General features: G+C 37.6%; 2 protein-coding genes across 9 annotated transcripts in view; one reads left to right on the top strand and one right to left on the bottom strand.

The window, feature by feature from the left end:
* The window catches only part of LOC109401449 (G protein-activated inward rectifier potassium channel 3), a 496,540-nt gene that overhangs the window by 98,102 nt on the left and 374,243 nt on the right, over window positions 1-24,195 (bottom strand). The gene's annotated exons all lie outside the window — the stretch shown is intronic.
* The window catches only part of LOC109401451 (serine/threonine-protein phosphatase 2B catalytic subunit 3), a 245,079-nt gene that overhangs the window by 219 nt on the left and 220,665 nt on the right, over window positions 1-24,195 (top strand). For 2 of the 7 annotated variants that reach the window (XM_029869182.2, XM_062861034.1), the window contains exon 2: window positions 13,503-14,358. The gene's annotated coding sequence lies outside the window, so the exon portion shown is untranslated. Of the gene's footprint in view, window positions 1-22; window positions 1,004-12,797; window positions 13,311-13,502; window positions 14,359-24,195 lie in introns of those variants that run through there. The other 5 variants (XM_062861030.1, XM_062861031.1, XM_062861032.1 and 2 more) reach the window with 5 other exon arrangements.

A 24,195-nucleotide genomic window follows, 5' to 3' on the forward strand; every position in this document is an offset into this window, starting at 1 on the left:
TCGGGGATTCGTGTTCCGATTGCGGTTCGATGTGAGGGGGGCTCGTAGGCAGTGGTGGGAACGGAGAAAAACCTGGTTTATGGTGCGAAAATTGCTGACATTTTTTCTAGCTCCCAGGGCGTTGGGGGAGGAAGGAAGCTCCCCAACAGCGGGAAGAAGATCTGCAGATTCGGAAAGAGAACGAGCGGAACGAGGAGGAAAATTTCTAGATTTTTAGGTGTTTGGAATGGATGGATTCGACGAGAAGGAATTCGGACGGAGAAGATGCCACAGGAAAACAAATCTGATCCAGTAATTATGAATTACAAATCGTGAAACTAGAAAGTGTGTCATGTCATGAAATGATGATCTTTAATATTGGAGCTCAGCTGCCAGTATTATGATTAGGCTTCCTGATCCTAGCAATCCGATCAGAATCATAAACGATGCGCTCCCGGAATCATGATCCAATGCATTGAATGAGGATCGGATTTTGATTTCCAAGATTGTGATTGCAGTTTTCGGATTTTGGAGTCCAGCAGGAGCAACAGTGGCTGCTGGCAGCAGTACACAGGGAGAGTGAGCAGTGAGATACACAAAAAAGGGTACACACAGACAGAGCCGCACACAGAAATCGACCGAGGGAGCAACACAAATGAGCAGACGAAGAATTGAGCTCACACAGTAGTCCATTGGTGGCCCCCGTAGTTTGTGTGTCGTGGTTTCGATCGGTGAAAAATCCTGACAGCAGGACGGGGTTCCTGATAATTACACCAACTGTGAAATTTCCCGTGGAAAAGAGTAGAATTCGTGTCGTGGCAGTGGCCGATTCTAGCGTAGTTGCAGTTCGGAAGGATAAGCAGGCCATGACTTGACCGACATTACAGCAAGCAAGTGAGCTGGAAGATTCACCAAAGTAGGCTAGCAAATGGAACCAGCAGAAGGTCAATATTCGATTTGAGAGGAAAAATCCCATCCAGGTTGCAGTGAAAATTGGATTTTCCTCGCATTCCACCTCATTCCCGTAGGTTTTCGTCGAAGGTTACTGAGTGTTGCATGTCCCAGGACTGTTAATTGTGCCTCCTAGGCAAGATAACCGAGTGGATCGAATTTTCCTTTCTTCCCCCCAGTCTAGGGGGCTGTCGACCAGTGCTCCGATCTGCCCGTTGTCTCCCCCATCGTAGTTCTATAGCTAAGGGTTCGCGTGTGTGAAGATAAGTTAATTAAAGGCAGCGCTTGCTTCGATTTTCGGAGCAACAGGAACCTCGCCGGAAGGAAACTATTCCTCTACCATGGTGCTTCGGACGCGTGAAGAGCGATTCTTCGGGGTTTCGGGAGTTTCGAGTGGGCGTGATAGAAATATTGCTGGTGAATATACCTGGCCTGGAGTCAGGAAGGCACGGAATCGTAGCGAGCGAAACTGTGCCATTAGCGGACAGAGTGTTTCGGTGGGGCATGGAAAATTAATATCAATACAGAGAGCGAGAAAAAAATGGAACGAGGGGCAGGGTTGAACGGTGTGGGACGGAGGGGACCAAGAAAAACGATGGAAAAGAATCGACGGCTGCGAAAAATCGAGCGAGTTGCAAGCTAAAGACACGACGAACAACGACGCAACGGGAGGTGGAGAAAGAGAGACACGGAGCGCAACCCTGCGAGAGAGAGAGGGCGAAAAAGGAAAATTTTCCTCGCATCCAGAACGCCGCGGCAGCCAGGGAGGCCAGATGAGTTTTCCTTTTTTTTTAAATGTACATTTGTCAGATTATCCCCAAATTTTTACTGTTAGCCCATACATAAATTTATCCAAAGGACAATAAAGCTATGATTTAAACCATGCTGAAAGTCTAGAGATCGGTTGAACGGCTCAAAAGTTCTACTTATTCTTTTATAAGGAAGATGGTTCAAAAGTTATCATGCACCAAATTTAAAAAAAATGAAAATCAGAAAAACATAAAACCAAATCCCTCTAAACTCATACTCAGCAGAGGCTCCCAAATCAATTCCAGGAGCTCCTTCAGTATTCCAAGGATCTTTCCAGAAATTTAAGAAGGGGTATCTTCAGAAATTCTTCCTTGGTTTTTTTTTTTTCGGAAATATCCGTTTCACAGAATTTTCTATAGAAGTGTCTGAGTAAATCGCCGCCAAAATTCCTGATGAGATCCTTGACATACCGAAGAAGCCCATGGAGATAATTCTGAATCAATCTGTACATTATAAATGTCAGAAAGAATTCCTCACGAAATTTTGAACTGCAATCTCTAAATTGAATCCCTGGTAGAATCAAACAAGAAATCTCTAGTTGAATTCCTGTTGAAATCTGTGGCGGAATTCTTTAACGAATCCCTGGAGTATTCCGCCAGAGAAACAGATGGATAGACATTTGTAAAGATTTCTAGAAAAATCATTAAAAACTCTACAGGGATTCTTGTAGAAACTTTAAGGAAATACTTCTGGAGAAACTTCTAAGTGAATTCCTTAAAGAATCCCGAGAAGAAATTCCTAAAGTAAGGTATCCTTGGACAAAATACTGCAGGAATTTCCTATGAAATGAATAGATGAATATCCGTGATCTCGGAATTTCGGAAAAGATCTCCAAGAAATTCTTGAAATACTAATAGAATCTCTGGAGATAATTCTGAAGCCATCGGGATAATGCTGGAGGGCTTTCTGGTGGAACTTTCAAATGGATTTCCGGGGGAATCTCCAAATGAATCTCTGATGAAAATTGCTATCGGGCTCCTGTAGCAATCGCTGGAAGAATTCTTGAAGGAATTCCCGGAGCAGTATTTGAAGAAACAAATGGATAAACATCTGTAAATATGCCTAGGAAAAAAAAACTTGAAAAACCTTTTAGAAATTCACGTGAAAACTACTAGGAAATATTCCAGGAGAAATTTCAAAATGAATTCTAGGAAGAATCCCGACGAGAAATTCCTAGCGGTAACCTTGGAGTAAATGAGTCATTGGAGAAATTTCTATTAAAAACTTGGGGAATTCTTGGAAAAAATTGTGAAGCACAATTCCCTGGAGAATTTTTCAAGAAGCTCCTGTAAGAATCCCTGGAGAAATTTATAAAAAAAACTATTACGCAATTCATAGAAGAATTTTTGAAGAAAACTTCGGTGAAACTTTCTGAAAGAACTGCCGAATTTATGATTTTCTGAAGAAATCGATGGAAAAATTTCTGGAGAAATCCGTGGAAGATTCTCCGAGAGAATCCCTCGAAAAAAAAACCATGGAGGTGTTTCTGAGAAACTCCATGGAATGTTTACTGGGAGAATACTTGGAGAAATTTCTGGAGGAATCTTTAGAAGAATTTCAGCCAAGAACTCAGCAAAAAATTTTGAAGCAATCCAGGCAAGATTTCCATTAAGAATCCCTGGAGAAATGTTCGAAAGAATCAGTGGTGGTTTTTTTTTAAAGCAATCTCCAGAAGATTTTCTAAAGGCATCCATGCAGCAATTTGGGAAGCAATCCATGAAATTTGTGCCTGTTGGAGTTCTTGGGAAAATTTTGTAGAAAACTCTAGAAAAATTAAAAAGGAACTTTTGGAGAAGCCCATGAAACCTCATGGAAAACACATTCTAAAAGAATTTCTCGATTTTTTTTACAGAAATCGCTGAAGTAATCTCTGAAAGAATATCTGATGAAATCCTTGGAGAAACTTCGGATGAATCCCAGAATAGTAAGATCCAAGAAAAGAAAAATTAGAAAAGAAATCCATGGAAGATTCTGTAGGAGCCTTTAGACTAATTTCTGGAGGAATCTCTTGGAAACTTTCTTAAAATCTCTCTAGAAGAATTTCTGAAAACAGACAATCCCGTTAGATTGTCTATAGGAACGCAAAGCAGAATTTGTGAAGGAATTTCTAAACGAATCCTACCAGAAATTCAAAAAAGCAATTTATAGAAAAAAATCTGAATGAAGCTCTGGATAAATATCTGAAGACATCCAGGGAGCAATTTTTAAAGCAATTCATGCAAGATTTTCATAGTTTTCTTTCAATTTCCCTGGAGAAATGGTTGAAGGAATCCGTGGAAGAATTCGTAATGGAATTTTGAATGGTGAAATTTCTGGAAACTTAATTCTGAAGAAATCATTCGAAAACTTCCATGAAGCCTGGAAGATTTTATATAGGAATGCATAGCGATTATTCTGAGAAAAGAAATTTCCAAACAAATCTTTCAAGATTTTTTTTTTGTCTGTATTATCAAGATTTTTGGCCCTAGGCTAGTTCATCTCGGGACCCACGCTTTACTTCCCTTCCGAAGGAAGAACTGACATTATGTGAGTATGTCGGGATTCGATCCCAGGTCCTCGGCGTGATAATCTTGTGTTCTAACCACCACACCAGGTTCGCTCCTTTCAAGAAATTCTTGAAGGAATTCCAAGTGAAACTTCTGTAAAAATAACTGCAGAACCATCTGAAGGAGTTCACGGAAGAATTTCTGAAGCAATCCATGCAAGATTTCCATAAAAAAGGAATGTTTGAAGGTTTCCGAGGCAGATTTTCTCAAAGCAATCCCTAAAAGATGTTCCAAATGGTATCCATGCAGCAGTTTTGGAAGCCTTGCATGAAAAACTTTCCTAGGGATTTCTTGGAGAAATTTCTGAACGAATCCCTAGAAGACTTTGTGAAAGAAGCCCTGCAGTTTTTTTTCTGGAATTTCTGGAAGTACTTTCCAAGGAAATTTTAAAGGAATTTCTGAAAAATTCTGTTGAAGATTTTATAAAAAAAAAAGAGTCCTTGGGAAAAGGAGTCTCATAAAGCGGATTTTTAAAGGAGAACTTTTTAATAAATCCCAAGAATATGTTTTTTTTTAATATGTGGGGAATATCGGAAGGAATCTGTGAATAATAAAGGTCAGTGAAGTGATTTATGAAGGAATCCATGGCGAATTTTCAAAGAAACTAAAGGGGAAATCCTTGGATAGTTTTCTCAAAGAACTCTTGGCGAAATTATTGATAATGGAGAGCACTTTTTAATGAAAACTTTGAAAGAATTTTTGAGGAATTTCGGATGACATCCCTGGAAAAATGTTTTGAAAGAACGCCCGGGAAGTTTTCGGTAAGAATCCCAAGAAATCCATGAAAGATTTTGTAACGAAACACTTTTCTTAGATTTTTTAAAAGAATGCATAGCGGAATTTCTGAAGAAACCAATGTGAGGGTTTCCAAACTAATGCTTCGACAAATTTCTAAACAAATTTTGAGATTTTGTTCTGACAAAAGTCAGACAAGAAATCTAAAGCAGTCCACGCACGATTTTCTTAAAGAATTTGTTGAAAAATTTGGAAAACCATCCCTAGTGGGATTTGTGTAGACATCCTGGAATGAATAATTGAAGCAATCCCTGGAGAAAACATTCGAATGATTCTATAGAATGATTCTGGTAAAGAATTACCATAGGATTTTCTGGAAAAATCCGTATAGAAAACCTGAAAGAATTCCTTAAAGAATTTCTGAAAATCTGAAATTCCTAAAAAGATTTTTTGTTAAATCCCTAAATGATTCCTCCCCAAAAGAATTTTTGAAAAAAATCCTGGAGGAGTTTTTAAAGCAATCACTGGAAAAAAATTCCAAATGAATTCTTGTATGATTCTTTGAAAAACCCCATGTCAAAATTCCTGTGAGAATTCCTGAATGAATCCTTGAAGGAAATTCCAGAAGAAAATTTCCAAATAAATCCTTGTAAGGTTTTTTTTTTTTTTTGAAAAAAAATCATGAAGGAATTTCTTTGGGATTTTCTACAAGAATTCATGGAAGAATTTCCAAAAAAAAATTTGGAAGATTTACAAAACTCACGGAAGAATGATGAATTTTTGAAGGAAATTCTGAAGAAGTTACTAAAGGAATTCCAGGAGAAATTACTAAAAAATGTTTAGAGTAATTTCTGAAGGAATCTGTGGACGATTTTTGAAAATTCCTTGGAGCGATTTTTGAAGAAATTTTTTATGGAATGCATGATTTTTTAAAGAATTGTTTGTTATTTTTTTGCAGGAGTGGAAGTTCTGAATACAACATAACATAACATTCTGAAAATAATATAAAATTTTAAGGTTTTGTCCAATTCCATTGAATTTAAGGACAGACTTGTAAGAATCCCAAAATGGCCGCCACGATGGCCGACTTTGGCACCTACTCACGATTTTGAGCGCACAAATCTCTTCGTAAACAATACGAGCGCACCTGATCTTCTTATTTTAAGCTTATTGCAAGTGAGCAAGAACAGAATAATGAAATGCACTGTTGTCTAAAGTTTGCATCTTGAGATTTGTGCGTCTGAAGTTCTAGAGCGCTGTTCAAGCGGGATTTCAAGACGTTTGTCCTTAAAAAAAAAATCCCCCGATGATTCCAATAGACATTTTTCGAGAATTCATTTCAGGTTTCCTCCATAAATTAGTCTGGATACCCATTAATTTTTTTTCAATAAAAATTCTAAAAATTTCGTAAATGCCTGTCAGAAACTCTCCAATCTCCTGCAAGAATCAATCCAAGAATTCACCCCGAATTTCCCACTAATTCGTCCGATGTTTCGTCCAAGAATACCTCCCAAGATCTCCTGTGGAATTTTCCAAATAATTGCCTCGAGAATACTTTCAGACATGCCTCCAAAGGTTACTCAAGAAATTCATTTTCAATTCCTTCAAGAATTTTTCTAAGAGCATCTCCAAAAATTTATGGGAGTATTCTAGTGGAGTTTAATTTCTAAGATTTCTCCTAGAGTATGAACCCCCAAAAGGTTCATTAAGGTTTGTTTAATGCCTAGAAGAAATCACAGGTGATAATTCGAAAGATAAGTTGCTTTGAGGATTTTTTCAAGAAATTTCTCTCTTTATGGATTCTTCTACAAATCACTTTGGAAATTTCAGCAGAGATTTCCAGACGATAACGAGAGATATTCATTCCAAAAAAATGCCTGTGAGTTTCCTTCAGAGTTCCCCGAAGAATTCCTCTAGAAAATATTTTAAGAATTCTTTGAAAAGTTTCTTCAAAAATGCCACCGAGTGGAATTCTCCAAATAAATGTCCAAGTGCTCAGAAAATTATCCAAAATATTCCTTATAAAATCGTAATTAATTTTATTCTAGCAATATTTCCATTTCATATTCATGCGCGTATATCTTCAGAAATTCTAGAGATTCTTTTAAAAGTTTCAGCGAGGATTTAAGAAAACAGATATTTCTCTAAAAATCCCTCTGAACTTTAATTCAGAAATGCTTTTAAAGTTTTTCACTAGAATTCCTCCATAATTCATCCGTAAAATCTTCGAACCATTCCTCTAGAAACAGCTTCGAAGGTTCTTTAAACATTTTGTGAGAATCATTCCAGAATTTAATCCAAAAACTCCCAATAATGTTCTCTGAATTCGATATTCTCGAAAAAATGCTCCTCCAGAAATTCACACAGAAATTCCTGCATAAATTTCTTCCGAAATTTCTCTGAAAGTTCTACGAACAATTTCTACGAGATTTTCTGAAAAAAAAAGTATTGCACCGAAATGGTATTCTTAAATTTTTCTAAGAAAATCTACAGAAATTTCTGAGCACGACTCTTATATCAACACATATAATGATTCCATCGGAAATTCAAGATTTGTCCAGAATATTATTCAACGATTCTTTCGAGAATTTTAATGAGGATCTCTCTAGAATTTTTTTTTAGGATTGCTCAAAGATTTGTTTAACAGTTTCTCAGGTCCTTCTCAAGCAATTGCACTGGGGATTTTTCCATAATTTTCTCCAATACTTCTCCTAACAATTCCATTGATAACCATGAAATATCGATGTGATCAAATTGTCGGTCTAAATTTTGATGAAAATTTTATCATTACCATTAAATGGGATTTTCTGAAGGAATCCTCAGCTAAAATCTGAAGGCTTGGATGAATTTCTGAAAAATCCTTGGCGAAATTTTTGAAGAAATGCTAGAAATTCTTCTGAAAGATTCTTTTCATGAAGAAATTTCTGGAGGAATCTAGTAGAAATTCTGAGATATTCCTGGAGGAATTTCTAAGGCACTCGCCGGATAAAATTTCCAAATCAAATCTCGGATGATTTTTTGAATGAATCCATGTCAAAATTCCTGTGGAAATCGCTGGGGAATCCTTGGGGAAAATTCTAAACAAAAAACTTGAAGAAACTTTCCGAATGAATCCTAGGAAGGTTTTTCGAAAAAAATTCTGTGGGATTTTCTTAAAAAATTCAAATTTTCAGAAATTCCTAAAAAGTCTATGGAAGTTTTCAAAACAAACTCGTGGAAAAACGAGGAATTTTTGAAAGGAATTTCCGAGGGATTTTCTTAGGGAAAAATGGAGAAATTTTAAAGTAATATTGAAAGAAGTTGCTGGACGAATTTTCATAAATCCTGAAAGCAATTTCTGAAGAAATTCTTCGAGGAATGCAAGACTTTTTTTAAAGTATTCTTTATGAAGTTTCTGTGGAAATTCTCCCTTGTGCTCCCCAGATGCAATCCCTGAAAAAAAATTCCAAATCAATCCTAGGTGGAAACAAGTGAGGATTCTGAACTATATTGAAAAATATAATAAAACTTTCAGGAATTTCAGGATTTTTTTTTAGAATTTATTTAAGGTATCCTCTAGTAATTAGTCTGGAGATCCATTAATTTTTATACAAAAATAAATAAAAAAAAATCCACAAAGGCCCTTTCTAAACATTTCGGAAATGTCTTTTAGAATTTCCAATCTTCTGCAAGAATAAATCCAAGAATTTCACTCAGAATTTCCCCCTACTTCGTCCGAAGATTTGTCCAAGAATACTTTCTAAGATCTCCTGTGGAATTTCCCTAAGAATTTCTTGGGAATACTTTCTGGCATTGATCCAAATGTTTCGCAAGAAATTCTTTTTCAATTCCTTCAAGAATTATTCTTATTATTATTCTTCAAAAAATCACAATGATATTCTAGTACTAGAATTTCTAGGATTTCTACTGGAATTTCCAAGAGAAAATTCCCAGAAATTTCATTGGGGTTTGTTCAATGTCCACAAGATGTCTCAGAAAAATAATCTAAAGATTGTTTCAAGAGTGCCTCTGATGATTTCTCCCTCACTATTTCTCACTATTGTTTTTTTTTTTTCAAGAAACTATTTTGAAAATATCAACTGAAATAGCGGTACTATTTTTTTTTCAGAAATCTTCAAAAATTCCAAAGATTTTTTGAAAATTTCTGCGAGGATTCAATTAACGGAAATGTCTCTAAAAAACTTTGAAACTTTCTTTCAGAAATGATTGCAATGTTTTTTCCAGTATTCCTTCAAAATTCACCAAAAAAATCTGCCAAGTGTTCCTCTAGAAACAGCTTCGAGGATCCGTTTTGAGAGAAATATTCCAGAAATTCGTCCAAAAATTCCCAATAAATTACTCTGATGACATAAAAAAAAAGAAAAAAAACGGTAAAAAAAGAAATAAAAAAATCCACTAGAACATCCATTGAGAAGTTCTTCAGACTTTTTTACGAGAAATCCTGGAAAAATTACTCCTCTATAAATTCATATGGGCATTCCGGAATGGTATACTTAAACTCTTCCCAGAAACCCCTACAGAAGTTTTTTAGTATATAGAGGAGTCATAAACTCCTATAATGATTTCTCCCTAAGATCCTACCTGATCCTTCTAGAATCTATTCTAGATCCTACTAGAATTCTACGATTTCTTCTAGAATTTTGAAGAGGACCTTTCCAGAAATTGCTGTAATAATTATTAAAAGTTTTTCTCAGATCCTTTTCAAGAAATTTTACTAAGGATTGTTCCAAAGTTTTCTCCAATATTCCTGCTAGCTATTCCAATGAGGACTATACAATATCGAAGGAGCCAAATTGTCGTTCTAAATATTTCTAGAAATTTTATCATTACACGTCCAAGCATAAAAACGTACAGAAAATCTCTGTGGCTAGGATTTCTTCCAGACATTCGACAATTCGTCCACGGATTCTTTCAGAAATTCCACCACGAATTCTCAAAGAAAGACGTTCCTAAATTCTCACTGGGATTCCTCTTTTGATTATTTCAAATATTTCTTCAGAAATTCCCTCAAGAATTCCTTCACGTATTCTTTTGGAAAAACCTTCCAAAGGTTCATTAGGAAATTTTCTTCAGGTGCTGTTCTAGAAATTTGTAAAGGGATTTCTTCAGAAGTTCAACTAGGGCCGATTCCTCCAGAATTTCACAGAGAATTCTCGATTGCATGGATTTCTTCAAACATTACTTCATAAATATTATCATAAATTACTCCACAGATTCTGAAATTTTTGAAGATATTTATTTATTCAGAAACTTCTCAAGTGATTCCTTTTGAAAATCCTTCAGATTTTTTTTCAGAAAATATCCAGGGAGTTTTTCTAAAAACCTTTCGGAAACTATTCCAAAAACTCTTGCATCGATGCCGTTGGAAATTTCTCCAAGGATTACTCCAGAAATTCCCACAGGAAGTCCTTCACAGATTCTATCAAAGAATTTTCCAAGGATGCATTCGAAAATCTACTTTCCGTAGGCATTGTTTTAAAAACTCCTCCAGGTATTCTTTCAGAAAGTTCACTAGAGAGAATTCCTCCATGAACTTCGCATAGAATGCTTCTGAAAAATGTAGCCTGGACTGCTTCAGAAATTCCTCCAAAAATTTCTTCAGAAATTCGTCCTCGGATTTCATTTCTCAACGAGTTTCTTCAGGAGATTATTCCATGATTTCCTTCTTCACGGTTTATTTCAAAAAACCTCCCTAGGACTATTTTGGAAAGTTTTTTCTAGGAACTTATTTTGGAATTCCTCTATGGATTCCTCCAAAAGTTCTTACAGAAATTCCAAAACAGATTTTTACCTTTTTCGTACACTTAAGTGTACTGAAAGCCTATATGTTCACTCAAAAAACGAATTTTCGGTAGAAGGCTCGGAGGGTCAAGTCAGATATACCAATCAACTCAGTTCGCCGAATTGAGATGATGTCCGTATGTGTGTATGTATGTGTGTATGTATGTATGTCTGTGCGTAAGAAAGTTCACTCACTTTTAAGGCACTTCCCAATGGCCGATTATAGCTCAAATCGAACCGGAATTTCACCGCATTATTTGCTATGAAAATTGGTGCGGATTGGTCAAGGCGTTCCGGAGTTATGACCATTTCAGTGATCCGGACCAGCACCGGTAGAATGGGCCGTATAAAAAACTGAAGTCCTATCATGCGACGTGACACGTCAAACCGCGCCGATTTTTGTATCCTTCAGCATGGTTGACGAATGTTAGGCGAATATCAACACTGGAGACCAAAAATTCCATTATGTCGGCTAAAAATTCATGATGGCGGCGTAATATTCAAGATGGCGGCTCAAAATTCAAGATGGCGACTGTTTAATCGAGTTTAAGGCTCCAAAATCATGCAATATGGGTATATTTGGTACAGAGAAGATGTCTAGAGTCCAATCATGGCGACCAGAATATCAAATATGGCGATCCAAAGTCCAAGATGGCGGCTCAAAATTCAAGATGGCGGCTATTTAATGGAGTTTTAGGCTCCAAAACCATGCAATATGGGTATGTTTGGTATGTGGAAGATATCCGAAGTCCAAAAATGTCGACACGAATATCCAAGATGACGGTCGGGAATCCAAGATGGCAGCTGTTTAATAGAGTTTTATTCTCTAAAACCATGAAATATGGGTGTTTATGGTGAGGGAGAAGAAATCTGGCGACCAGAATTTCGAATCCGCACGTTACCACCGCTAGGTGGATTGATTATGGTTTTTTTTTCAAAAATATCGATCAAGAATTCATACACTCATGTTAAGTGATTACGTTAGAAAGTTCTCTAGAGTAACCTCGTGCAGTGAATTTCTTGGAAATTTCTCTGAAGATCTCCAGGGATTTCTTTGGAAGTTCGCAATGTATTTTTTTTTTTCAAAAAACCTCTTATTCTTCCAAGAATTTCTTGAAAATTTCTAAAGTTTTTTTTTCAGAAATTCGTCCAAATATTCCTTTAGGTTTTTTTATAAATAGGGTTACGAAGGGCATTATCGGATGGTTGGTTCTCTTAGTCATGGGGGGTTTTCGACGGCTGAATCGCCTGAAAGTTGGGCATACATATAACTCAGCTTGGTTGGGAAGAAGTTGAGGCCAACACTGAGACCTACGGGTTTCCAAAAAGCCCCCATGACGAAGAGAACAAAACTGCCGAAAATACGTAAGTTCCCCTATTTCCAAATAATTCTTCGCAATTTTTTTTCCATCAGAAAACCCCATAGGAGTTCTTTAAGCGATTCTTTCAGAAACCCTCTTAGGACTCATTAGTGTCTTTTTTCAGGGATTCAGGCATACAGAAACTCTTCGTGAGTTATGAGCACAAATTTCACTATGGAAGCTTTCCGAAATTTCTCAAAAAATTCTAAAAAAAACCTTGCATGGATTGCTCCAGAAGTTCTACCCTGATTTGTTTTTCAAGTATTTCTCCACTGCTCAAGAAACTCTTCTAGAGATTCGGACATTCGTCCTGAGATTGCTGCAGAAATTCCTCTAGGAACTCCTTTGAAATTCTTCAGAAATCCCTTAAAAAATTCTTCATTTTTCCAAAGATTTTTTTTTTAACATCCAAAAATTTATTCATAAAATCCTCTACGAATTCCTTCAAAAACCCTCCCTGGGATTCATTCGGAAATTTTCCTCAGGAATTGCTTTTGTAATTCCTCCAAGGATTCTTCCAGAGCCTCACAAAAATTCCTACACAGATTCTTAAAAAAAAAGCCCAATATTCATTTGGAATTTCTGCAGGGATTTCTTCGGAAATTCCTCTAGGGTAGATCCTTCAGAGATTTCACAAAAAATCTTTCAAAAAACTACATTTTACCACGAATTTCTTGAAAATTTCTAAATGATTTTTTTGAGAAATTTGTCCAAAGATTCTATCACTTTTTTCATATAATTTTTCAAAAATTTCTATGGAAAATTATCTACGGATTCCTTCAGAAAATCCTACATAAATTCTTGAACCGATTTTTCTAGAAAATTATCCTAGGATTAATTTGGAAATTGCAGTTAAAAGCATTTCCAGCAAATCCAGAATAATCCGTACATCTGGCATCCCTGGTATCTGGCAAAAGAACATTGAACCACACAGTCATAGATTTGCTGCAACGGGAGAGAAGGAGAGCGCGCAAAAAATACTCCCCATTCGGAGAGCGGGAGCGAGCGCCAGTAAGCTGCCAGGAAAATCGGTTTTCCAAAAAGCACTAGGGCGGCCAGACAAAGGCTGGACGGACGGAGAGGAGAACAGCCAGTTTCCAAGAAGGCAGTACCTACACGGGAATCTATCCTACATGGGCATATGAAGGTTTTTCACCGTCTGACAATAGGGAAATACAGCAGCAGCAGCAGCAGTCAGTGTTTTCGTACCCTGGCCAGCTGCGATTTGATCGGTCGTCCTCCTCCATCCAGACTACTTGGATTGGAAAATTCGCTGTGCTGCTGGCTCCCGATTCCTGTGCAGGTGATGTTTCTCAACATATTTTCGTATTATTTTTAGAAATCCTCCCACTTCGACGATTTCCCGTTGGTGTACACGATCTTAGGTGTTTTCTTTGAACGCGACACAACGCAGTGCTCGGTGTGACAAGTGCAAGTGCATCGGAAGCTTAGCGATTTGAATCTCCCCCGGAGGAAAAGAAAAAGAAGAAAAGCTGATTTTGGAGTTTTTGGAACACATTTTCGGGCATCCGATTCTTCGAGGAAGAAACCCCGCAAAGGCCAAAGTGAATTTCGGCAGGGAAAATTACACAGTGCAGTGCAGAAGAATAGGTCAGAAGAAAAATTCGGGTACCCAAGATAACATCATCCTCCTGGTGTGGCGATTGCATGTTTAGGTGTGTGCGTGCGTTCGTGCGTGCGAGTGCCAGTGGGAAAACCCGGAGAGCGTCCCAGTGAGCGGGTGATCCCCTAATCTCAACCCCGAGAAAGGACGGCTGCTAGTAGTAACACACGACATCAGTGAAGAAACGGAAAACAAGCCAACTAGGATCGAATCAAGTGAGGAAAACTCACTCTCAGTCAGCCACATACGTACACAGACAGCCACGTACGTGTCGTATCCTCCACCCCATTTGGGAGAGAAAGTAGTGGTGAGCAGCGAGAGACCGTGAGCAGCGCAAGTGAGCGACACGAGCGAATTAGCGCGCCCCTGGTTTGCCACTTTGCCACACTCGGGGTCTCGGTGCGTTTCGCACAGTGTATGTGTGCGTGCGTGCCTGCGTGCACGTGTGTTTGTGCCGAGTGTGTGTGCGTGCGCGACACCACCATCCAAGAAGAGGAGGAGGGTTGACCCGAAATCGGGAAAACGCGGACAACAGGAGACAGGAGGAGCAGAAGCAGTTTGTGCAGTCCAGGTGAGTGCAGGAACTTTTGTACCTTGTTGTAGGATAGATGGATGGATGGATGCATTCCTGCCTGCAGGTTAAGGTGGAGAATGCTGAATTCCTAGCCTATAGCAATGCTCGCCAAACGAATTGATTCTCGTTTAGCGTGTAATAGGATGGTGTGAAAAAAAGATAATCTAATTAGGACGGGTTGCTGCGGTGGGCGCAGGTGACCACTTGAAGCTAGGAGGCTTATTTTTCCTCTAGTCATAACAAATTGTCTGCGTTAAAGACGAACTGTCATGCTGATGGATGTTTACAAATAAACAAATCGTTGAAATTAAACATAACAACATTGATTGTGATTGCTTATCAAAACTGACAAAACTTTGTTCAAATCACGTTGCAAAACATAGAACACTTACCGTTATTATAACAGTCTGGTAACTTCGGTGTCCGGCCATTTGGCCGAATGCCGTTTGGTCGAATTATTATCAAAAGGATTTGGAGGCGTGGGCAAACTCTAGATAACATCCTAGCTGCCAATATGATCATCATAAATATTTCCTTCTTTTAATCATAGGCTATTCTTTCAAGTTTTACCATCAAGGGATTAGTTGGCGTTGAAATTGGGAATATTTTTGTCAGATATTTTTCCTTCTTTTAATCAAAGGCTGTTCTTTCGAGTTATACTGATATAGGAAACAGTGGTAAGATCACTTAAGGCGAAACTGGAAGCATTTCCTCATTTTTTTGGTTTTTGATTTTTTATTAAATAACGAAGCAATATTTTCAAAATTGGTTTTCGTGCACATGTAGAGTATGCATCAGGGTGTCTGCTGATTTTTTTACGCGGTAGAAAATGTTTTTCGTTTTTGCAGAAACCATTTTTTAGTGAAATTTCGTTCAAAAATGGTTTCTGCAAAAACGAAAAACATTTTCTACCACGTAAAAAAATCAGAAGATACCCTGATGCATACTCTACATGTGCACGAAAACCGATTTTGAAAATATTGCTTCGTTATTTAATAAAAAATCAAAAACCAAAAAGTGAGGAAATGCTTCCAGTTTCGCCTTAAGTTCATCATCCTTTTTCGGCCAAACGGCGTTCAACCAACTGACCCGGAACCAAACGGCTTGGTAAAATTTTGAAACAACAGGACAACTCAGAACGGCAAATAAAATTCCCGAGTTTTTTCCCGGTTTTCTCGGCAGCTTTATGAAAAATTTTCCAATTCTAAAATGTCACAGTTTACAGTGGAAATTAAATGTAACCATTCCAGGAAAATTTTAGAGGTTGGATATTTTCGAAACCTTAGATAAGATATAGTACTGAGACGAACCTCAAAATAAGTTTAGTACTAATTTACTATATATTTTGCAAAGCCAAGTGTTGTTTGATCTGTAAGTCTCGTTTCCTATGATGAAGAAAGATGATGAATTGTGACAGTTACGACATATTCAGGAAAGATTCTTAAAATTCATAGATGATCAACAAGTAGAACTGATGCAGTTATTTGTGGCAAGAGAAAAAAAGAAGATGGTCGTGGAGAGTCGGAATTCCCAGAGAAAATTCTATGACTATAAAATTCGTTGTATGCTGGGGCCGTGGCGTAGTGGCTACACGTTTGCTTCATAAGCAGATGGTCATGGTTTCGATCCCAGCCCCGGCACTTTCGTCAGTTGCTCTTTCTCCCTGAGAGCACCTGACACTGACCCTCTTCTGAGCCCATGGCTCAAATGAACCCGGATACTTGCACATCGGCGAACGGTAACCCATAATGGACCTCGAATCGAACTGGAAACAGGAACAACCAACAGTCACACATCAAGATCCTCGAGCTCATCATTCTACCATGATTGGGTAGAAAGTGAAAGCAGCGCAACGGGAACCAGTTCGATATAGTACAATTAAAATAGAAAATATTTAGGCGCTGTACAAAGTGTATGTACAGCTTCCAATTCGAATCGCTAACGCAGTGCCCTAGTGGACAAAATAACTGTAAATTAGGTTGAGTTATTGAAGAATAAAAAAAACTCTGAGACTTACAGGTTTCAAAAAGCACGCAAAAAAATTTGAAATTCATGAAGCGGTTAAAAAGTTTTCGGACTTTAGAATAATGTTTTCGTAATGATTTTGTTTTTATTTTTATTTATGTGTATTTTAACTCAAATGCTAATTCTACACTGTTTTTGTAATGAGGAAAAATAAAAGAAATCTTTAAAACCCCATGTTCTTCAAGATTTTGTTAAAATCAGATGTTCTACAGGTCTATACGATAATTAATTTAAAAAAGATTCATAAAAAGCATTGAAAATGGAAAAAGTTAAGGTTTGAGGACTCAAGAATTCTAAAACTAAAAAGAATTGGCTAAAACTCAGAGGTTGCTCTTTGAATGTCATTTGAACCCAAAAGAGCAGCCTATTGCTCATGCTGAACACTCACTGCTATAGAGCTCTGGTTACATGGGCCCTTTCTCAACTCTTTGTTTTAAAAAGAATCTTAAACAAAGAAAACCTATAGAATATATATAACCCGACTAGGGAAGCATAACAAAATAATATCAGAATATGTTATCAAAATACGTGTATTATGTTGTACAGCTTTTGTCTAACATAGGCACTTTATAATTTAAATGCAAGATGTTGTTATTATAACAAAAATTCTAACCAAAAGTCATAATAGCTCTATCAATGTAACAAATACATTAAAAATATATCAAACCCTGTTCTAAGTTTTTGATAAAATACATCAAAACTATAATACAGTTTGATATTTATGTTAGAATCAAAAAGGGTAAAAACAATATTTTATACTCCTTTTTGGGTATTTATTTTTAATTGTGTTATTTTATTTTTAGGAAAAAACAGCTTAATCCACCTAGCGGTGTTGGTGCCTTTCTCGTGCCTTCGAAAAATCCATTTCAACAAAGCTCAAGTGATATGTTGATGACTTGAAATGTTCTACACGGTTAGATACTATATCTATCTCACCACATTCCAAAAGTTGTGTCAATTGGTTCAAATTTGACTGAGTTATAGTGGAAAACAGACGAATATAGAAGCCACCGCCCAAGTGGCGCGATTCCCTACTTTCAAACGTTTAACAAAAACTCTTCATGGCACCAGAAATCTACCGTTTATCTGGCTTTTGATGTTTGAGCCTTTAACTCTTAAAATAAAGCCGCATTCTTGAATTCCGCATTCTTGGTCGCCATTTTGAACACTAAACATCTTCCTCATATTGCAACATATATGTCCATATTGCATAGTTTTGGAGGCTGAAACACCATTAAGGATAAACTTGTTAGAATCCAAAAATGGCCGCCACTATGGCCGGCTTTGGCACCAACTCGCGATTTCGAAAACACAAATCTCTTCGTAAACAAAACCAGCGTACCTGAGCTTCTCATTTTAGAGTGAGCATGAACAGCATAATTAAATGCACTGTTGTTTGAAGCTTGCTTCTTGAGATTTATGCGTCTAAAATTAAGATGCACTGTTGAAGCGGGATTTCAAGATGTTTGTCCTTAAACAGCCGCCATCTTAAATATTGGACCGCCATATTGGTTACTATATTTGGACTCCGGAAATCCTGCCTATACCAAATATACCCTCATTGAATGATTTATGTATTAGCCCAAATTAGCCAAGTTTGGACTCCGGACATATTCTCCATATTGTATACACAAAATAACCATATTGCGTGGTTTTAGGGCTGAAACTCCATTGAACAACCACCATCTTTAATTTGGAGCCACCATCTTGGATATTTTGGTCGCCATTTTTGGATTACAGTCATCTTCTCCATACCAAATATACCCAATCCATATTGCATGGTTTCATAGATAAAACACCAATAAATAGCCAGCGTCTTGAATAAGGAGTCACCATTCTGGATTTTAGACCGCCATCTTGTAAACAGCTGTCACATTGCATTTGAAGCCACCATCTTGGATGTTCTGGTTGCCATTTTTGGAGTCCAAACTTCTATCCCGTACCAAATATACCCCCACCAAAATTTAGAACCTAAAACACCATTAAACAGCCGCCATCTTGAATTTTTGGTTCAAGGCCGCCATCTTTGATATTATGGTCGCCATTTTTTGGCTCCGGACATCTTCCCCATACCAAATAGGGTGACAATGGGTTTTATCGGCAGGTTTGTTCTCTTCGTCATGGGGGGTTTTTGTCAGCCAAATTGCCTGAAACTTAGTCATATAATTCAGCTTAGTTGGGAAGGATTTGAGACCAACTCTGAGTTCAATAGGTTTCAAAAAAAAACCCAAAGACGAAGAGAACAAAACGGCCGAGAATAGGTAATTTCCCCTATACCCATATTGCATGGTTTTAGAGCATTAGACAGACGCCATCTTTAATTTTGAGCCTCCATCTTGAATTTTAGGCCGCCATTTTGAATTATGGGCCGACATCGTGGAATTTCTGGTCTCCAGTGTAGATTTCCGCACAAAATTTGTCAACCATGATAAAGGCTACAGAAGCCGCCGTAGTTTAATGCCTCGTATGATGGGGCTTGGTTTAGTTTTATATGCGACCAGTTCTACCGGTGCTGGTCGGGATCACTGAAATGGCCATAACTCCGGAACGCCTTGACCGATCCGAACCATTTTCAATATCAAACAATGCGGTAAAATTCCGGTTCGATGCGAGCTATAATCTGTAAAAGCCAATGGGAAGTGCTTTAAAAATTAGTGAACTTGACATACATACACACATACAGACATCATCTCAATTCGTCGAATTGAGTTGATTGGTATATGCGGCTTGACCCTCCGAGCCTTTTTTCGTACACTTAGTATACGAGAAACACAAAAAGAGTTACATGAAAAACACTTCCAAGTTCATTATAAAATGTTTAGACCCGAACAGGATTTGAACCAATATCCAATGGACTGGGTTCAACAAGGTCGATTTTATGGAACAAAACTTTTTCGTTTCCTTTTAGCGTTCAAAATAATTGTGCAAAATTCATGTGCCACAAAAACGATAGACGGTAGACACTACGACCCTTGGAAAAGGCCAAATCCCTAGGCCGAAACGTCGGGAATGTAGATAAAAATCGTTCTTGATTCAAAGACTGAGAAAGCCATCCCCCTTTTCCTAATAAATTATATATTTTGGCTTTAGCTTATCGGGCAAAGGAGATACTTTTAGATTCGTTGAAAGAAGTTCAGCATTTGACCTTGTAGCCTGTCCCCTTCCCTTTTTGGCAACACTCTATATTTTTAAACATTTAAATTAATGTCGTATAAATCAAGATTCTTCTTCTTTTTTGCATCTGGAACTGGTCAAACGTCATACGTTATCTGTTGGTATGCTTATAAGTAAAAAATCTAAGTGGCGCATGGGTTCACATGAAGACAAAAATTTCCATCCGACAACGCCTCCAGGAGTTCTTCTTGGGATTCCTCTAGAATTAATTCGGGGATTCACGCAGGAGTTCCTTATGGAGTTCTTAATGAAATATCTCCTGTGATTCATCCTGGAGTTCTTTAAGGTGTTCCTCTATAGATTTATCGAAGAATCCTTCTATCTTCTATGATTCATCCATAAACTTTTACTGGGTTTTATATCTGCTACGATTTCTCCAGGAAAGCCTGCCGTAATGGCTCCAGAAGTTCTTGATATGTTTCCTCCAGGAATTTCTCCTGTGGTTTCTCTAGGGATTTCTGTAAGATTCCCCAAAGAGATTTGATTTTCAAGATTCATTTTGTCCAAGATTTTTCAAAGGATTAATTGTGTCGTACCTTTTAAAATTTTTACTAGGAACCTCCAAAACAGCTCCTACCCGATCAGAAAGGCATAACAAAATTATAACCGATTGAGTTATTTATTTCAAAGATTTTTCATAACAGAATGAGTTATAAAATTCGCCGGTTAGGTGTTAAAATAACAAAAATTATATCTAAAATTGCTCTAGTCATAACATAATAATAACAGGTCTTGATACAATTATAACAAGCTTATAACAAAATGAGATATAAAAAATCAATCAAATTATATCACATGTTGTTATAAAGCAGTTATAAATATATTGGGTAAAAATTAAGTAGGGTAAAAATTAACTCATTTTTGGGGTATCAATTTTTAGAGTGAAATTTTATTTTTTGTAAAAAGTTACTGGCATCAAAAAACTCCTCCACATAGTATACATAAAACCCAGGGATTCGAACCTACGACGGCTAGAACCTAGAACAGGAGCTCGTCGTTTTTACCAGTGAGGCCATCACAGCACTTGAAGTGAGGGGCGATATATGCTGAAATGATTCTTCATATTGGTAGCTCCACTATAAATAGACTCGCTGATCCAACATACCGGAGAGGGAAAGTATGACGTCACCATGCCCAGTTATGACGTCACCATGCACCATGCACTACAGCCCATTAAGTCCCTCAGCTTCAATGTTGTGTGCGCTCGTTGTGCACTAGAGCCAGCGTTCACTACTTCGTAGCTGGAGCCCACATCGCTGTACCTACGAGAATGGACGTCACACGAAACTGTTTTTAATACAGTTGATAGCAATTATATCTTTGTGTTATTAACTAAGTTGAACAGATAGCTAATGACTTTCAAATAGTGAAAAGTGTGTAGCTAAGCACTAGTTGCGCCAGCGTTTATTTAAATGTTTAAGCGTTTTTTATCATGTTTTATTTCATTATTAATAATTAATGATATTTCTTCTGCAAAGTTGTCCAGTAGTATTATGGCGCTTAAGTGGTGACCCGACCAGAAGCTCCTAACAAGATTATAACAAAATTATTACAACCGTTGTTAGAAATAACACAATTTGATATAATTTTGTTTTAAGGATTCGTATATGTGAAAAGCCATAACAAAATTGTAACATGATTTGTTATTATTTTTTAAACAAAACTTATATAATTTATTCAAACAGATATATAACAGCATTTGTTACATTATGCTTATTAAAATAAAACAAAATTTCGTAACACATTTTTTGAAACAAAATAATTTCAAAATGTGTTAGGTTTTTTGTATTGACGCAAAATAGTTTGATCATTTCTTTAATATTGACCACTCGAGTCAAAAGCCATAAAACAAAACTTATAGCATTCATTTAGAACACAACGCTAAAATCGTCATGTTTTAACAACCCCTCCCCTTCCGTTACGCTTGTTTATATAAGCGACGCGTAATTTGGGGTTGGCTTCATATTTGTTTAAAAAAATGCATCAGAGTTATCATTTAGTTATAATCTGCCAAATTCTTCCCAAACCAGCAGAGCTTTGAAGCTACTATCGCTATGTGATATCATTACCGCTTGTAGGTGTAATCAGTGCTGCAATTTTTCGACAGGCCTTTATGATAGCGATATTTTGCTTTTTTCATTTTCTCCGTTTTGGTTTTCCTGTCAAAGTTGCTTTCCGATCAGCAACACGGAGCGAAATGAAATAGGTACTCACACTCGCACGCAGCGTGTTGAAAGCGAGAGCTGACAGGGCAAAATTTCCATTCAATTTTCTGTAGTTGAGTGTTTTCACCCGTGCTAACGTATAGGGCACTCACTCTCACAAGGCACCGCTTGAGACGAATGGCCTTTCAGCATGAGTAGTGTGTGGATGATTGGAAATTGATCTTGTTGGGTCGCTCACGAATGGAGCTCTCGGACTCTGTCAGTTCTTACATCGAGGAACTGAAAACGACCGCCGCAGTCATTCTTTTTCGGCTGAAAAACATGCACTGAGACTGATATTTTGCAGGACTGGGTGTAATAAAAAAAACTGTTGGGATATCACCATGGCTTTTCGGATATAAACATTATTATCTATACAAACTGTAAGCTGGAATATAGCTGGAAATCAAATATTTCACAGCTATTCTTTTTCTTTTTTTTTAGTTTCTTTTATTGCACTCTTATTCAAAACCGGAATAGTTCCCGGATGATGTGCCAATCGAATAAGAAAGCTCACCAACAAAACAGCTGCTTTCGTTGCAGTGTTTTGTAGCGTTTTAAAGAACATTCTTTCTGCTGGAAGCTATGGCGAAGAACCTGTTGACGCAACAGCACAGTATTCTCTAGAATCTAGATGATGTTGGGTTAGTTTTGTGGCACAATTGTAATGTCTTGTCTGGTGTGAACCAAAACAAGTAAACATTGACAAACTTCCCCTTCGTCAGACCATTAGCTTTTCTTCCTTCTCTGTTAACCTTAGTTTTGTTTTCTTACGCGATAGATAGTCGGGTCCTCTACTCTTCTTGGCGTAACGTCCTCACTGGGACAAAGCCTGCTTCTCAGCTTAGTGTTCAATGAGCACTTCCACAGTTTTTAACTGAGAGCTTCCTCTGCCAATGACCATTTTGCATGTGTATATCGTGTGGCAGGCACGAAGATACTCTATGCCCAAGGAAGTCAAGGAAATTTCCTTTACGAAAAGATCCTGGACCGACCGGGAATCGAACCCGTCACCCTCAGCATGGTCATGCTGAATACCCGTGCGTTTACCGCCTCGGCTATATGGGCCCTTAGATAGTCGGGTAAACAAGGTGAAAAAAGGTTTGGAACTTTTTATCAGTCCGTTTTCAAATTTTTGTAGGATGTCAAAGATACAGTAGACGTTCGATAACAGCAACATGTTAACGTTTCACTTAGCGAACAAAAATCCGATAACTGGAACGCCTGACAGTATCAACAAAGCATAAACTGACGTTAAATGAACGTGAAATTTATCCGTCTGTTCATTTGGGCAAACATGGCGCACCATTTTGACATTTGGCGGTGCGATAACTGTAAATTTGTTGCACTTACCGGACTTGCAGTTAAAAAGCATTGCAGTTAAACCGCTTGCACTGACCGAACATATACTGTAATAACCTTTCTGAAAGTAACCGTTTCCGATATATTCGGAATTTAACATCATGAGTCTTCGATGCTCGATGCTCCATTAACAACATTATGTTATTTCCGACACATTTGTATATCCAAAAAACAATCACTCAGTTGATTGGACGAACAGTTTGAAAGTTATAGGAAGATTGTGAACTTCATTTTGTAGAAACAAATAAGGTTTCTAACGTGAAATGATGATAATGGGTTGTTTTTATCGATAAACTCTAAGTAAGAACAAAGAAATACAACTTTGGAAAAAGTAAAATCTCAGTTTGTTTATTGTTTTAAACAAGCGTCATATCTGCGTGAGCATCCGTATCAACCAGATTCGGATTTCCTTTATAGTGCTTTATCTGACGATAGCGATCGCCATCGATTCAATACAAATCGATATCGAAAATCTCTCACGGGTTGACCGGGATATTTCAGGAAATTTGGCCGATAAAACCCTCAAGAGGAAGAGAACAAGCCTGACGATAATACCGAAAAGTCTTATTAAACGACGAATATTGCATGCAGGGATGGGAACAATCACTTTCAAAGAGTTACACTCACTTGCTATTTTTCCAGCTCAGAAGCTTCCAATCAAGAAATGATGTATGGACGACTTTTGCATTATGGTTATGTCTAAAACTTAGCCGAATAGAGTAGGGGTTGCACACGCATACCGAAGTCGTGAGGGAGCTGCGAAGGCAACTCTCCACGAGGTGAATGTAAATTACACTCACCTCGTGGAGAGTCGCTTTTACAACTCTGTCACGACTTTGGTATGCGTGTGCGACCCTTACTTTATTCGGCAAAGTTTTAGACAAAACCACAATGCAAAAGTCGTCCATACATCATTTCTTGATTGGAAGCTTCTGAGTTAAGAAAATAGCAAGTGAGTGTGACTCTTTGAAAGTGAGTGTTCCCATCCCTGATTGCATGTGCTGCAATTTGCGACCGGACGAACAATGTTTACAATACATGGAACTACGTTTTGTATGCCTTTCAATAT

The sequence above is a fragment of the Aedes albopictus genome, chromosome 3 (genome assembly GCF_035046485.1).
Source record: "Aedes albopictus strain Foshan chromosome 3, AalbF5, whole genome shotgun sequence".
Classification (NCBI taxonomy): Eukaryota; Metazoa; Arthropoda; class Insecta; order Diptera; family Culicidae; genus Aedes; species Aedes albopictus.